The 15,742-nt window shown below is 39.9% G+C and overlaps 1 protein-coding gene across 2 annotated transcripts in view; it reads right to left on the bottom strand.

Annotated features, from left to right (window-relative positions):
* PTPN14 (protein tyrosine phosphatase non-receptor type 14) overlaps nucleotides 1-15,742 on the bottom strand; it is a 121,208-nt gene that overhangs the window by 78,509 nt on the left and 26,957 nt on the right. The window lies entirely within an intron of this gene.

The following is a 15,742-nucleotide window of genomic DNA, read 5'->3' as shown; positions in this document are numbered from 1 at the left end:
AAGCAAATTACTTGCTACCAAGCCTTCCTGATATTGTTTAAATATCCTGGAGAAAGAGACAGAGGGACAATGCTGACATTTTAAAAGTCCATTTCTCTTAAATAATACTGCAAACAAAAACTAGCTCCCATTTCCTTGCTTCTTTAAGAGAAGCCCAAGAAGCACTGCCAGCAGAGTATGCACAATTTAGCTGGATGTGACATTTCAAACAGACAGTACACCGCTCACATGTATCATTTGGCATAGAACTGCATGAATCAGTTATTTTCACTTTTTACTGAACGTAGTTGCTATGGAGATTATTAGAAGCAGGCTGATTGACTGCACCGATTACCATTAGGCTAGAAACGTAACTGCCATATATTTGGTAAAGCCTATTTTCCAAAGCCAGTATATCTTGCCATTGATTAGGGGGTTAAAGCAACACAAAACAAACAAACAACAACAAAAAGCCCACAGCAACAACAAACACCCACACAAACAGAAAACCACAGGCAACCTCTCGCTGGTAAGGTGCGCAACTACTCTGGCAGTCTACTGTTAAAAAGCTTTCCCAGAGAAAAGCTAAACCAGAGAGTTTGAGAAGGGGCACGTGCTATTTGGCTGAACTGCAAACAAATTAGCTGCTGTAGTTAAATCCCCCATTTCAGACATAACATATTATTCTCACAGGATTACACAAGAGAGCTGTTATACCTTGCAGCACTGTAACATCAGAAGCCATCGAAGACACGTCAATACTTCCTCACAACAGTCTGATGAGGCAGGGATGTGCTACCCATTACTCACGGGAGAGGAATTGAAACCAGCATTAGTCAACTTGTCCAACACCACTCAGAACAGGCTGCAGATCTGTGTGCTAAAACACACAGGCCAGGCTAGTGCTTTAACCCCTAGCCAACTATGTGGCAATTACCTTGCCTACCAACTAGGAAAACTACAGCACAATGTTGAAAAATGGGAGGAATGGAAGGCAATTACAAAGAAGGAAGGATGTGAAGGACTCTGTCTTATCAAGAACAGCATTTTTGTTCAGTCTCTGGCTTTGCAGATTATTCTGAGTCAGACACATGGAGAGTTTTAACTAGTCAATTCAATTAAAGAAAAATAAATCTTATCTTGCATTACTGAATTGTATGCATTTCCTTGAAGAACATGAGCCATCCTCTATGCAGTAATTCTATAGCTAATAGTAGCCCAAAGATTAAACCAATGCTAGTTAAAATACAAAAGTGATTGGCCTTGCTCAACCTGGCACATTGAACACTACGGCTATTGCAGGACAAGCCACCTCAGAGCTGTGTGCAAACATGCTACTCTGCAATAAACTCAACAATTGCTGTTTAACAGACATGTCAACATGGATTGCAAATTAATTGCTCTCAGTTATATCATATGTTCAGGTAAACAAGGCCAGTATTTCCTCTATTTTTCAAGAAGCAGTGAAGTAAAAGGAGTTTTTCCTCAATTCTGCATGATCAGGCAGTACCATTGTCTAAAGACGCAGACACACAAACATTTTAACGGATGCACTTTGTGTAATAGGGTTTGGGTTACTTTTTCATTTCACTTGAATATACATCAATGCTCGATGACAACTCTTTCACAAATGTCACACTTTAATTAGTTTCCAATTAAAGAATGAATTGGGATAATGAGGCTGAGACAGCTTAAACCAGCCCAAATTGGTCCAGTCTGTAACAACTATTAATTCTCAATTCAATGCACATGTCTAACCTTTCTGTTTATACATCTTCTGGATGTCTGACCAACTTTCTACTTGGATTTCCTATTAAGTGGACACTCAGAAAGCTTCTGGTAAGCTTGTTAAATGAGATCTCAAAGGCCCTGGTCACTTACAGGTTCCTAAAACAAGCAAGGTTTTTAGCTTCTTCATATTTGTATAATCTTAAAAGCATCAGAAGCATCCATTTGTATTCATAGGTTTTTTCATAGACAACTAAAAAAAGGAGAAGACTGGAGATAGAAGGGTTTTAGTCTTTCAAATGAAGGATTATTTCATTATAGGATCTCCTTTCCTGGTTAAAGAGTTGCCAAGGAGCAGCAATGTCCCTAACCAAGTTAGTCAAAGTATTCAGGCGTTCACAACACTCCTTTGCTCAAAATCACACTTTTACTACAATTAAAACAAAAAAATTAAACTAAAGCAAGCCTATTAAAAGCTCATCAGATAATAATGAACTCATTCTGCTTTAAAAAAATAGTTTAAGAATATTTCAAGTGTGAAAAAGACAGACATTACATCATTTAAACTGACATCTTCTATTTACGGATTTATTTTTCTGGAAAGAAGTGAGACTGAGCTCTTTATGAACCTTGGGTATTTTTCCTTTTTTATTTTTGTTCCTTGTGTTGATTATTTTGGATTCTTTCTTCCCCTTCCTACCATCACTCTTCAAATTTACGTATCAATTTAGTTAACCGGACTCTAACAAGCAGGCCAAATTAAGCTAGGTTTTTAGCAGGAGCATAAGCTTGGGAATTTAAACATTCTGCTAAATGGAAATTCCCTTTGTTTAAAGTACATACTTTGTAGGCATATAAATCAAACAAAAACCAATAATGCCTGCAAATCACATCCCAAAGCCAGAACTGAAAAAAAACTTTGCAGAAGCACAAACAATTTACCTGTCCATCTAATGACTCATCTTTAAGTAAGACATCACTAATATCCGATACAAATACCAATACAAAAGCAAAGCCTCAAAATCAAAAGCTGAAATAAGGTCCATCTAAAAACCAAAAGCCTGGCACTAAAACTCAAAAGTATCTGAGAAGGTGAGGGGTGATCCCTCCATGAGGGGGGGATGGCTGGGAAGGGAGGATGACCCAGCAGGCAGGGGCCCTGTCCTCACCCAGTGCAGCACAGACCTTCAGAGGATAAGCTGGGTGACCAGAGTTGGGTGCTCGACATGGGTCCGCTGGCAGCCTCAGGCATGGCTGGTGTTGAACCAGGTCCAGGGGCCAGCTCGGGAGCTCCATCTGTGGCAGCAGGAGACAGGGCCGGAGACCACCGACCCCTGGGTTGATCTGAATGAGAGGAAATGGCCTCAAGTTCCACCAGGGAAGGTTCAGATTGGATATGAGGAAACACTTCTTCATGGAGAGGGTTGTAAAGCACTGGAACAGGCTGCCCAGGGAAGTGGTGGAGTCACCATGCCTGGAGGTGTTTAAAAGGCTCTTAGGGACATGGTTTAGTGCTAGACTGAGGTTATGGTTGGACTCAATGATCTTAGGGCTCTCTTCCAACCAAAATGATTCTATGATTGTACAAAATGGGGTCCCAGGCCTGTGGGCAGAGGGTGGGGGGAAGCCCCAGGTGAGGCTGGTAAGGGCCATTAAAGCACACACGGTCCACAAATCCAACATAGTTTCCAGGCACTGGACCAGGCCAGTGGAGAACTCTGGCTGCATCTTAAACCTTCAACTCCCTTCAGCACATGCTCATTCGAAAGTCAAACTTCAATGTGCAAAATATTTCTTCTGAAACAGTTTGGTGCCCAATATTGCACACAAAATGTAAAATCAAAACAGCTTTTGAAAAAGTATCTATCCCAAATCCAGTTTCATCAGTACAAAGATGAAGAGATACCACATCTTAGTGGAGTTTGGTAAAGCTTAATATTCTCTTGTTTCAGTAAATCAAAAGAAAAACTGACCAACAAGCCAACTCCTTCACTATCACAGACATTGGAATCCTATTTCTTGTGTTATTTACTGAAAAAAGCCATATGGATAAAGTCAACAGCTATGAGGAACATAGGGAAGACTGAAGGTGGCAAAAGAGGGTAAAAAATAAAACCAGATTTGACACAGAATAAAACTAAACTTTTAACCTGCAATCTCATTCCAAGCACAATGTAAGTTCTCTTAACAGCTTTCACTAGAAAGCAGCTTCAAGATAGAGCCTGATATGAACCATCCATGTCTCACATCAAGACATGTCAACTTATCCCAGTGCTACCCATGAAGCCTTACTAGCACGTTAACTGTGCAAAGGCCGCCGATACGGATGTATTAATATGATCTCTCCAGGGGTAATTGATTCCCTCACAACACCACTGCAGCTTGCAAGAGGAGAGATGAGAAATCATCGAGGATTTTTGCAAGACATCTGTCCCTGTACAAAAGAGTTTTCAGGAATAGCACTCCCCCCTCGTTCAGCAGCAGAATACTGTTATTCACATACAATGAGGTAGCAAAAAACACATATCTCATATAACCAAAAATATCTTCCAAGCACAACACTGAGCACCAAACTGAACCACCCTCAGGCTGCAGAGGGCACAGCTGTAGTGGCTTATTTAGGGAGAAAAAGGCCTGTCACGACCCAGAGCAGTAATGCTATCAATCAGCAACCAGCCTTCTTCACGGGCCAGTGTTGCATGAAGAACTAGGTCAGGCTCACACTGTGATATGTAACTCAGAATTGCTTCTGATTTTTAGGAAAACTTTGTTAGTGTCCATATAAAATATATAAAAAAAAAATCTCCTGAGGGGTTTAAATTACCTGACACAGATATTTGTGCCTTCCCAAAACAGTATTTTTCTTCTTTGAGACATTACAGTGAAACTAGGTCAAACCACTAATACACAAAAAAGCAAATAAATGAATATTTTACATATTTTCCAAACCTAAAACCAAAAGAAGACAGAAGTATGAAAAATCCTTCCTTTGCTTTCCCAAAGTCAGCTGGGGCTGGGCAGATTTTTTTTGTTAGTAGTTTTAAAAGAGAGACTGAAGGGAGCAAGGGAAGTCTCCAGGTGCTTTGCGAGGAAGAGGCCATACAGTAGAAGCTGCTTTATTTGGTGAAGGGCACTGCTCCAGACACAGGGCATTCTCCTGCTTCCTTAAATTTATTTAAAAGCCAGGAGGGAAGAAAGGCTTATAAATAATTAAGGCCAAGATAACTCTCAGGACATTTCCAAGTATGCGACTTGCTCCTCCATTATGGACTTCATATATTTAACTGTACCACATCCAAAGGAGTGTTTTAAAAAGAAAAAGGGGGGGGGCAGGGAGACACGCATCTGATACGAAATGCACTTAAAGCAGAATGCTTTCTCTCACTTCACTTGCCTTTGTACGTAATTTCTGAAACTCCAGGAAGAAAGCAATTACTGTCAAACTGCAGCCTGTATTTACCCAGCGTGCGTGGCAGCCCTCCAGCATTCCCGGCGCAGCAGCACACCTCACACAAGTATGTAACCCTGGGCTGGGCGCGACACCGCAGCGTTCGATGGGAGCTGCAAGCGGTGTGTGAGCCCACAGGTTTAGGGAAGAATAAAAATGACAGCATACAGGAGATGGGACATCTGGCACTATCCACCTCCACCTAGTTGCGTTCCATCTAGAGGAGGAAATCTCTCCCTGTGAAACAGCCTTCTCTTCTGTGATTGCTCTCGTGTGAGAGTTTCATGCTGGTAGAGCACAGCAAGGAGTATTCCTGTGCCTAACAGGGTGTCTTGTATCCCTCCTAGTTATGGGTGGAATTCCCATCAGGACTGATGAAGTCTCAGGAGTGAAATTCATCTCTGCACAGATGAAAGTGGTTTTTAACCCTCAGATAATACAAGCCTTCTGCTGCAAAGCCACTCTTCTCAACTACTTGTTTATGCAGTCCCTAGAAGGACCTGGACATCATCACCAGGCATTTACATCTTTAAAACTTCGTGGGGAGATTTAAGTATTACCATAATCCAAATAGTAATAAAACCAATAACATTATAACTTCTACATTCTGGAATGACAATAAAATTATATTTTCATTTCATTTTTATAACTATTATAATATCTTATGCAGAACTTGCAAAGTCTGAGCACCTAGAGATCCCATACTTGTGTGCCCGAACAAGCGCCATGGACTCTAAAACATTCAAACCAGAAGACAATGGCTACTGTTGCTACTACTGTGTCTCATCAGACATCAATAAACAGTGGCCACACATCAAAAGTCATCTCAGTTAGCATTTTGACTTTCCCCATTCCATCACAGCTTTCCCTTCCCAGGAAAATTTCCATTGCCATCAGATCCATCTTTGCTGTAACAGGTTTTTTTGTATCTGTGTGTTTTTGTATGGGTCAGATTCTGCCTCCAGTAGTCCAAAGAAAACATTTAGAGATGTTTAAATAAACTCAAAAGCATCACCCCAATTCAGACCAGTTAAAATTTTACCCTTTCTTCTCTTTTGCTGCAATACCTGTGAGGTTACGTACCCACTGACTCTGAAGTACATAAATGCTAGTAGGTGCACCTTTGTTACCCCACCTCCCCTGCTAAAGCATCACTCCTCTTGCGTAAAAGCACCTTTCTTGTGCATTCACGGACTAGTTATTTCTGTGGAGTTTTGTGGACAGAAATCTATCAGGCAGACACCTAATTACAAGTATCAAGTATTTTTGTGGATCTCATTGAGTTGTGTCTGACAATCTCTATCACAGAAATGATGTGAACTTCCCAAGCTGCAAATTAGTGCCTTATCCGTTACTTCATTGCTCCAGAATACCTTCAACAATCCAACACATCTTTATAATGCAACTACTGATGAAGGACTCTTATTGAGTAAGTGTACACATTCAAGTTAGGAGTAACATCTGCATGAAGTAACATACCTAAATGATGCTTGGGTTGCCATTGTGATTGGTTTTAATCCTCAAGTATATCAGGACACCTTGTAGAACTTTGTGCTTTAAAGTTAAAAAAAACCCCAACAAACAAACAAAAAACAATACACCATACCAGACCACAGTACCTTTTCTTCCTGACTAGGAAAGGCTGCCTGTCTGTCCATGCAGCAGCTCCAAGTCTCTGTGACGGCAGGGTTTAGGTGCAGTAGTTAACCATTTACAACCTTCTCAGACCTTGGTTATGCTATTGCAGGACCTCAAATTAGACACAGCCAAGAGTGACTGGTGCCTGGATGGCACCTGTCCCAGGATACAGTTTCATATGTGAGGTAACCTCCTCTAAGAGCTCAATACTGCCAGGAATGGGAAAGGAGGTCCTGCTCTATTTTTTTTTTATTTTATTTTTTCCCTCTTCCCTGCTCAATTCCAGAGCACATAAACACAGCTTGTCTCCTGCCAGCTCTAGAAATCTGCTGGGCTCTCCTCCTGGTTGAGCCACTTCACCTCCCTAACTTAGTAATAAAATAGGATCCTTTTCAGCTTGGTCAGTGAGTTTAAATAGCTCACAGTCGGAGCCCAGCAGGAGTAGCTCACCTGGCTACTCAGGGAAGAGAGCAGAGCCACACAGCTCAGAGAAAGAAGAAAAGGAGCAATTCTGCTCAAATGACAGCAGTCGGTCAGGTCAGCTAAGCAGTTTGTGGAACCACAGCCCAAGGAAGGGTCCTGTTCTCAGCAGGCGAGGAAACTCCCCAGAACACACTCCCATTCTTCCTTTATGGCAAAGCTACGTTACAATAAAAGTTACTTTCTGCAAAATAGCTAGTAGACTCAAAACACGCTACTTTTTTTCTTTCTTTTTCTTTTTTTTTTTGGTTGTTGTTTGTGTGTTTGTTTGTTCGGTTTTGGTTTTTTTTTTTCATAATAAAGCAATTTATTCTGTAACTGAATGTCCGTAAGAGGACCTAATACTGCAAAATCTACATGGGTTATGTTTTCTATGTGGACAAAAAAGTCAGAAGAAGCAAGACCAGCATTTTGGTATTTTGGCACATCGTTCTTTTCAACATACTACTACACTGAGAACCACCCTTCAGAAAGGGTACCAAAGGCACATGGTCTTGCATGCTAAATTTTTACTGAACACTTCCTTGTAAACAAAGATCAGGAAAACCTAACCCTTATTTTAAGAGTCAACTATTTAAAATCAATCATATCCAAGTGCCTTAAAACCTCTCAGAAGATTTGACAGCTTTCTTCACTTCTTGTCCCTATTTGCCCCACTATCTACAATCAGTAGCAAATGGTGTTGGCACTATTTACTTTTTCTTTCAGTTAATCACTTTTGTGAAAGGTTTTCAACTCCTTCAGGATCGCTGGAGGTATAGTGGCTATAGGAGATGACATTTCCTGCTACATGTGATTGATAGGCATGCAAAACCATTATAAAACCAGTAAAGAATATGCTTAGCAGAAACCACAGAGAAACTTTTTACAGTATGCTTTCATTATTCTCCAGTGCTACAAAGTAAAACTGCAAGTAAAATTTCCAAACACAAGATAACACAAAGAGCAGAAGCAGTAACTGTAACAGAGGCAAGTGACTGAATCAGATACGCAGTAAAACTACACACCGCAGTACATTCACACTAGTTAAACATACACCAGCACAAACTGGTGCCAGTTGTTCTATATTTTCAAATGATGCAAGAAAAAGGTTTTTTTAAAAATAAAGACAAAATGTTCAAACATCACCTATTCCGCTTTTTTGAAAAAATACCTATTTCAAGATCTGGCTGCAGTTTTGCTTCTATGTCAGGATTTTGCAATGGGATGGTGACAAGAGTGCATTTGGAGATTAAGCAGCAAAGAGCCACAGGGCTTGTGAGACTGGCAGATCTGCCTGCAGCTGGTTACACGGGTACCACCACTCCAGTGGTAGATGGAGACTGGAAGCTGCCTTGGCTGCACTCACGCGATGCTGCTCTCAGCTGGGACCCTGCCAGGAATGTGTGCTATCCCAACAAAATATGGTCCTATGCGCTTCATAAAGGTGTGATTTTTCTGCTCCTGCCTTTCTTCTGATTTTTATATGGCTCATACATCTGAGTTTCTACAGTTTCTACTCTAACAGTGGTCATGCTGGCATACCTCCCATTCTTCTTTAAAATTTGCCAAGTATATGTATTAAAGAAACTCTCTCATATGAGAAAAAAACTAGGTAAACTTGGGTTATAACTATGGATTTCCAAAATGCATCACACTACCTCTAATGATGGCAAAAGTCAAAAAGGTGCCTATCCAATGTAAGGAGGTTCCAACATACTGGGATTCCTTGGCCAAACCAGGAAAGAAAATGTTTTCTTAAAAAAAAAAAAAAAAAAAGTCTTGCAAAACCCAAAGAATCACAGATACAACTGGGAGAGAGGGGAAAGATGAGCAAGAAACACTCAACTTGCAACAAATAAAATGTAAACAGTGTGGTGGCCCCTCCAAACTGCAAATCTGCCCTTTTCCTTACAGGAATGAGATCCAGTGCTGCCCCCACCAACATGAGTAACCAGACTGCCACCAAGTTTAAGCAAGACCCGTACCTGTGGGCCTACAGTAAGAATAAAACTTTGTGCAGTTTCTTAAAGTTCAGAGCAATGGTCTGCTTCCCAAGAGAGGCTCAACTGATCCTGTTAAGGTATTAGATAATGAACTAGGATAACGCAACAGATGAAGTGTGACTGCAGATAAGCAACGAGACCCAAGCCTGATGGGGCAGAGGAGAAAGGGAGGAGAAGGAGAGAAGAGAAATAAAATTTAAAAAGCATGTACACTGTATACCCTAACCCACAACCAGGCACATTTAGTTACATAAGCAGATATTTCATGTAAGATCATAACATGAACTTTTGAACTTGCACAGAAAAAAAGCCTCTCTGCTACTCAACGCATTAAAACATTGATGCTGCAAAATGCTGAAAAAACGCCTTCAAGTTCTATCAAAGGAGGATTATATTGTGGGTACATGCATGAAGAAAGTAAATCCGTTATCTTTACTGAATATAGGCCTTGATGTAAATCACACAGCCACAGTCTATGAATAACTGCATTTGTTTCAACAGCAAAACACCTCATCTGAAATACAGAATAGCTGCCGGAAATGAGCTAATGGCACTTTTCTTTCTGAATTAAAGGATTATTTTCCAGTGCCTACTGTGTGGGCTTAAACACTAGCCTGAAACAGTCAAAATACTTAGAAGTAAGATTTATGGCTAAGAGGGGGGTAGGGGAGACCTTCTTTGAAGCAACTGACTTCTTTGACCGGTGTCTCGGAATTACAAGGCTACAAAAGGACCCCTCTCTGTGAGCAGCCCTCTGCATTCTTCCTTCATCTCTGTTGCAGATTGTATTGATAAACAAGATTTGAAAACTATTACCTGGTTATCACAGAGCTGGATAACACATAAGAACTGAGATATTAACAACAGACACCATGTGTTTTTTTCTAATAATTTTTAACAGAGAAACTCTCATGCCTCAAATACCACTCAAGCCATCAATACAAATCCTTCAACACTAGTATGTTTTTCAAAAGCTTTCAAAGGAGCTTGGGAGAAAGATTATTAATTTACTCCCACAGCATTTCAGTAAACGCTGCTAATTGCACCATCAGAGGAAGAAATTGTACAAATTATAATCCCATATTGTTTCACTGTACAAAAGTGTAATCTTTTAGTTTTAGTTACAACAGTACTATAAGACTAGATTGTCTGCTTATTTCCTCTAACATATTATTTGTAATTAAGTCTGCTCAAGAGAACAGCTTTGCACTGAAGGCTAGTAAAACTGTATTAGTTTTGGAGTGTAAAATACAAGTTGGAGCTTTATACACAGAAGCACTGTAATAAATTCTAAAAATTGTGGTGTGCCATTCTTTACTCTGCTTTCATAATAGTGCTTCAATAAATGCTTTAGTACTCTCCCCATAGGTCTGGACAAAATATTCATGCTTTACATATGATGATAGCTTTATTTGGAATCATACTTGAGGTTATCAGCTTTTAAAGAGATTAAAGATGAATTCTTATTAACTGACCCGATCAGAGAAGGTAGCTGCTTTGTAGCCCTTCAGAGGGAAAAAATGCTTTGCAGAAACTTTTACGTAGTTATGAACTGAAAAGAAATTATTCTTTAAAAATAAAACAGCTTAACTCATTGCTCAGATTAATCCATTTTTATGTTAACATTCTGGCATACCACTGGAGCAAAAAAGCTTGTAAGCTTGTGATCCTCCCTAGCTCACAAAATAGACTTCATATATTAAAACACAGAGAGACAAACATTAACATCTAACATAAATGTTTTCTTATTTTGCTCTTCTTTTCAAGCAATTCAGATTTAAAACAGAGAAGTTAGTCTGACTTTTAGTTCTCATGTGAAAAACAGTAAGGTTACTCCAAATTTAAGTTGCACAATTTATGAAAGAAATCTGGATCTAAAAACTACTTGTACAAAATCAAAACATCAACTTTATGACCACAGGTAGGTGTATTTGTTGTACATGCATATCAAAGTGGCAAAAATAGGCCCTTGATCTGTTTTAGCGGCCATTGAAGTGCTACCGAATGCAAGCAAAGAAAAATATTCGATATATAGACTACATAAGTTTATTTTCTTATAAATAAGTACAAAATCTAAACACTGGAACAGAGGGAGGTGGGGTAAAATAAAAAAATGGCTAAATGACCTCTCTGTACATATCAGGTTCTCTTGTTTGGTGTCGCATACCTTGTCTCCTTAGATTTCTGCAAGTCCAGTTATCTCTAACACGCTCAGCCTTAGTGGGCACAGAGGAAGAAGCAGGAGAAGAAACAAGGAATAAAAATAAAATCAGTGGAGAAATCCCACATGGTACAGCCCTTCCTGTAATTCTGTCTCTGGTTAGCAAGTTGGAAGCATCTCATTTCTTTAACTTGAAGCCTGATATTTACATTCCTCTGCAGTTTTATGTGGACATGGACAACAGATCACACTCATGTCTTAAAGGAGCTAAATTACTGTCCTGGTTTCAGCTGGGATAGAGTTCATTTTCTTCCTAGTAGCTGGTAACATAACACAGTGATGGCTTAGTTGTTGGTAAGTAGTGTTTACAAGAAGTCAAGGACTTTTCAGGTCCCCATGCTCTGCCAGCAAGGAGCTGCACAAGAGGCTGGCAGAGAGCACGGCCAGGACAGCTGACCCAAACTGGCCATAGGGATATTCCATACATATAACGTCATGCTGAGTGTATAAACTTGGAGAAGTTGACCCAGAGGAGGAAGGAGAGTGGTGACCACTGCTCAGGAACTGGCTGGCTATTGGCTGGCAGGTCATGAACGATTGCATTGTGCATCACTTCTTGCATTTATTCTTTTATTGTTACTATTAATATTATTATTATTGTTACTATTTTCCCTTTCTGTCCTATTAAACTGTCTGTCTTAAAGCATGAGGTTTACCTTTTTCTCCAATTCCCTCCCCATGCCACTGGGGGTGAGTGAAGGACCATGCGTGGTGTTGAGCTGCCTGCTGGGTTAAATCACAACAACAATTCAGCCCAGCAAGCCCACAAGCTATGGGATGGATGGCAAGAAACCTTATGTTTCCGTCCGCTTTGAAGAAAAAGGAAATTAAACCTCATAATCCCCAGTTCTTCTGCAGAAGTAGGCAATGCCATATGGATGTACTGGTTGAATTAAACAAACAAACAGACAAAAAGTAAAATTCGTCCTTTACAGTTGTGAAGACACTCATGCCCACTGACATACTGGTAAGTGTGGCCACCACTCCTGTGAAATCAATTAACCTGTAACCACACAACGTGGGAGGGAGCAAGACACGTCTCCAACCACAGCCTTTCTAGAACCAGTGTTGAACGGCAGCAGGTTGAACAGAAATCAAACTGCAGGTCAACATGAGACACCACTGTGCATTTTATTCAACAATTTACCACAAAGACAAGTCTGTGGTAAGCCCTGTTCCCATGGAAGAGTAAATTGCTGCATGCAATGAAAAAAACACATCAGATAAAACCACGTGTGATGCCATCTTACAGTAACATCTACCGCATACGAGGCAAGTGTCAGTGGAAGGGAAAGAGAAGTGCTTTCCCGCCAAGCAATTCCACCCGAGCTGTTCATTACTGCTAAAGTTCATTATTTCCATCTGCGGAGACAAGGCTTTGAGACAAATTTGCCAAGAATTAACCAGTTTGCCTTTTTTATAAAATGATTGGCTGTGCTTTTGAAAGAGTTACTAAGGACCAAAGGGTCATGGGGTAATTATTTACAGAACTGATGCCAGGGATGAAGCGACAGATAAAGCCATTACAAAGAGCATGCAGAGCAAGGAATGAGAAACTCCCACAACTTGTTGACAATTCCAGTGAAGTGTGATTCAGCTCTGCTCTTCCCTCTTGATACTGATAGATGATATTGACAATACAAAATTTGACTCAGGACCTTTGGTTCTCCATTTTCGAGTTCACACTGGAACTACTTAAGAAGAAAGAAAAAAAAAAAGACTACACCACATGGCAGACATAATGAAGAAGTGAAGTTGCCTTGCTTTAGTTTGGAAAGATATTCAGTTCAATCCTGACAGAATTTTTCAGCAAAATAAAGACTACGTTTGCAGTACGAACCACTGCCCTGCACTGCAGCGTAAGGAGGGTTTATAACCTGCTCTTGTGAGAGGGAGACTGGAGGCAGCAGAGTGCGGCCTTGACTCTCCAAGAGGGAACAGGATCACTGGAAAAGAGTTTTAAGTATCCTCGTGAAAGAAAGCACAGCTCACAGCTTGTATTTTCCCCAGCCACTGCCCTCCCACCGCAGAATACAGGACACTCAGTGCAAAAGTATTTTCGGTGCCTAAATATAACACAGGCATTCACACAGCACAAACGGGAGAATCCTTCTGGAGGGCTCTCTTCAAAACAAACTCCATTTCTAAGTAAGACTGAAGTTCAAAGTCATATACTGGCATGTCAAATTCAGGATATCCTTGTAAGAATAATGAATTTGTTATTGTACCCAGCTATTTTTATAACATTTCTGGAAGGGAGAAACATGAAATGTGCATAAATGACTCAAATGAAAATATACCTTTGTGTTTCTCATCAGTCACAAGGCAAGAAGATCTGATGGAATAATGCCATATCATTACGGGATTTCTCAACATTGGTTTTCATTGGCAACCATTGATTATATTTCCCAAAATCAGGCTGCTACATTTTTTTCCAGACTTTTTTCTAAACTTTGATATATAAACTTGTCAGAGTAAAATACAGCTAGCCCTTAATACTTCCATTTATGCCAAAAATAATACTAAAATATTAGAATCATAAAGCCTAGAATTTAGTTGGAAAAAGAATACTGCAAAACATCCAAGCATAAACTTCACAATTATATCAAAGAAGAGTAAGAGGAAAAAAAAAAAAAGTGGAGTTTTGAAGAAAAGCTAATAGGTAAAAAAAGGGAAAAAATAAACCAAACAACACCACCACACAACCATTCCCCACACACCAAACCAAACAACAACAACCCCTCACAGATAGAGGACTGACAGGGAATCCCCAAAAGGCCGCAGAAAGAAAATCTAAAAGGCAGTCCAAGAACCCTATTTCTTGTTGTGATCCTCCTACTCCATCAGGTGCTCTAGTAGAGGAAACCAACCATCATTAATTTACCAATAAAGTGTCCTTGGACCATTAAATGCCATGCTATGGAATGATTTATTCCTCTTTCTAACCATGTCATCCCATCTGAACAAGTAGCTCCTGCAGGAGACAGCGTTGGCTGTTCATGGCTGTTGAAAGCAGTAATCCAGCTGTACCATCAATAACTGGTGGTGAATTAAACTCTTAAAAGCAACAGGAATCCTCTGCTCTTGCTGAAGCAAGTGTGTGGCGGTTTGGGAGACGTAGCATCTCTCAGCTACTCATGACAGACTAATTTCAAAATTCTTCGTTACCACCTCTAAATACTCAATTAAGCCAATCACTTTAACTGGCAGTAAGATGTAAACACTGGCAGATACATGTCTTTTGACAGTGGTAAGGGCAGCACAAAATCTTCTAACATGTTTTCACAACTGAAATTAAAATGAATTAATTAGTAGAGCCACAAGACCAAGTTCATACTGCAGGATCCTTCTCCAGGTCTCTATGCTAAACAATATTTTGCCTGCTAGTAAGAGACTCATCACCACGAGGTACGAAAGTATTAGTCTTACAGGACAGAAAAAAAACCTTTTTTTTTTTTTTTTTTTAAGTTAGAGCAAGTATTTAGTTTGCAGAGGGAAAAAAGAAAACACCACTTTGGCATAAAAAGAAGAAGAAATAAAAAAAGGCTGGAAAGATAAGCAACGAGCATAGAGAAAACATTTCTTCAGTGCAGACAGGAAAGGGCAAAAAAAAGTTACAGCTGTTGGCTGGTTTGTACAAGTCACAAAAGTGTTCTGAAGAAGTAAAATAGCAGGTGGCATGATTCCCACTCAACATACATAATTTAGGAGACCAGACCATTCTCCTAAACCCCTTTGCCTATTCAGGCTGCACTTTTTTCCACTGCAGCCAAAGCTAATAATAGAGATAGAGCTAATAAAAAGCAGCTCTCTCACATTTAACTTGTGTTCCCAACAACAACAATAAAAAAATGTACAAAAATCTGGGACTCACGTCACCGGATCAAAAACAAAGCTAGAAACTACCTCAACCCCAATTTATCTTTTAGCTCACTCAGTACAGATGTCCAACATAACTACTCATTACCCATTTTCAAGAGTCAGGCTAATCCACTTATGTGGGTTAGTAGCCAGAAAGCAGAAGAGAGCAATTATACCACTCCATGAAAATAAGTTCAGATTGGAATATTGCTGTCAACTTCTGAAGGTTCACTTCTGTTCATCTAGGGTCTCACAAAAGTGAGAATGGTATATTTGTGTACAGATGTGAAAAAATATTACAATAGTTTCAAAAAGTTAACAAGTGAAGTAACCCATCTTGGAATCAAGACTGCCTGCCACCTTAGACATCAAATAGCCTCCCTATTTTTCACTTTGTTTTTC

Source organism: Patagioenas fasciata, chromosome 3 (genome assembly GCF_037038585.1).
Source record: "Patagioenas fasciata isolate bPatFas1 chromosome 3, bPatFas1.hap1, whole genome shotgun sequence".
NCBI lineage: Eukaryota > Metazoa > Chordata > Aves > Columbiformes > Columbidae > Patagioenas > Patagioenas fasciata.
The sequence above is the reverse complement of the archived record's forward strand: the minus strand, read 5'-3'. Positions and strand labels throughout refer to the sequence as shown.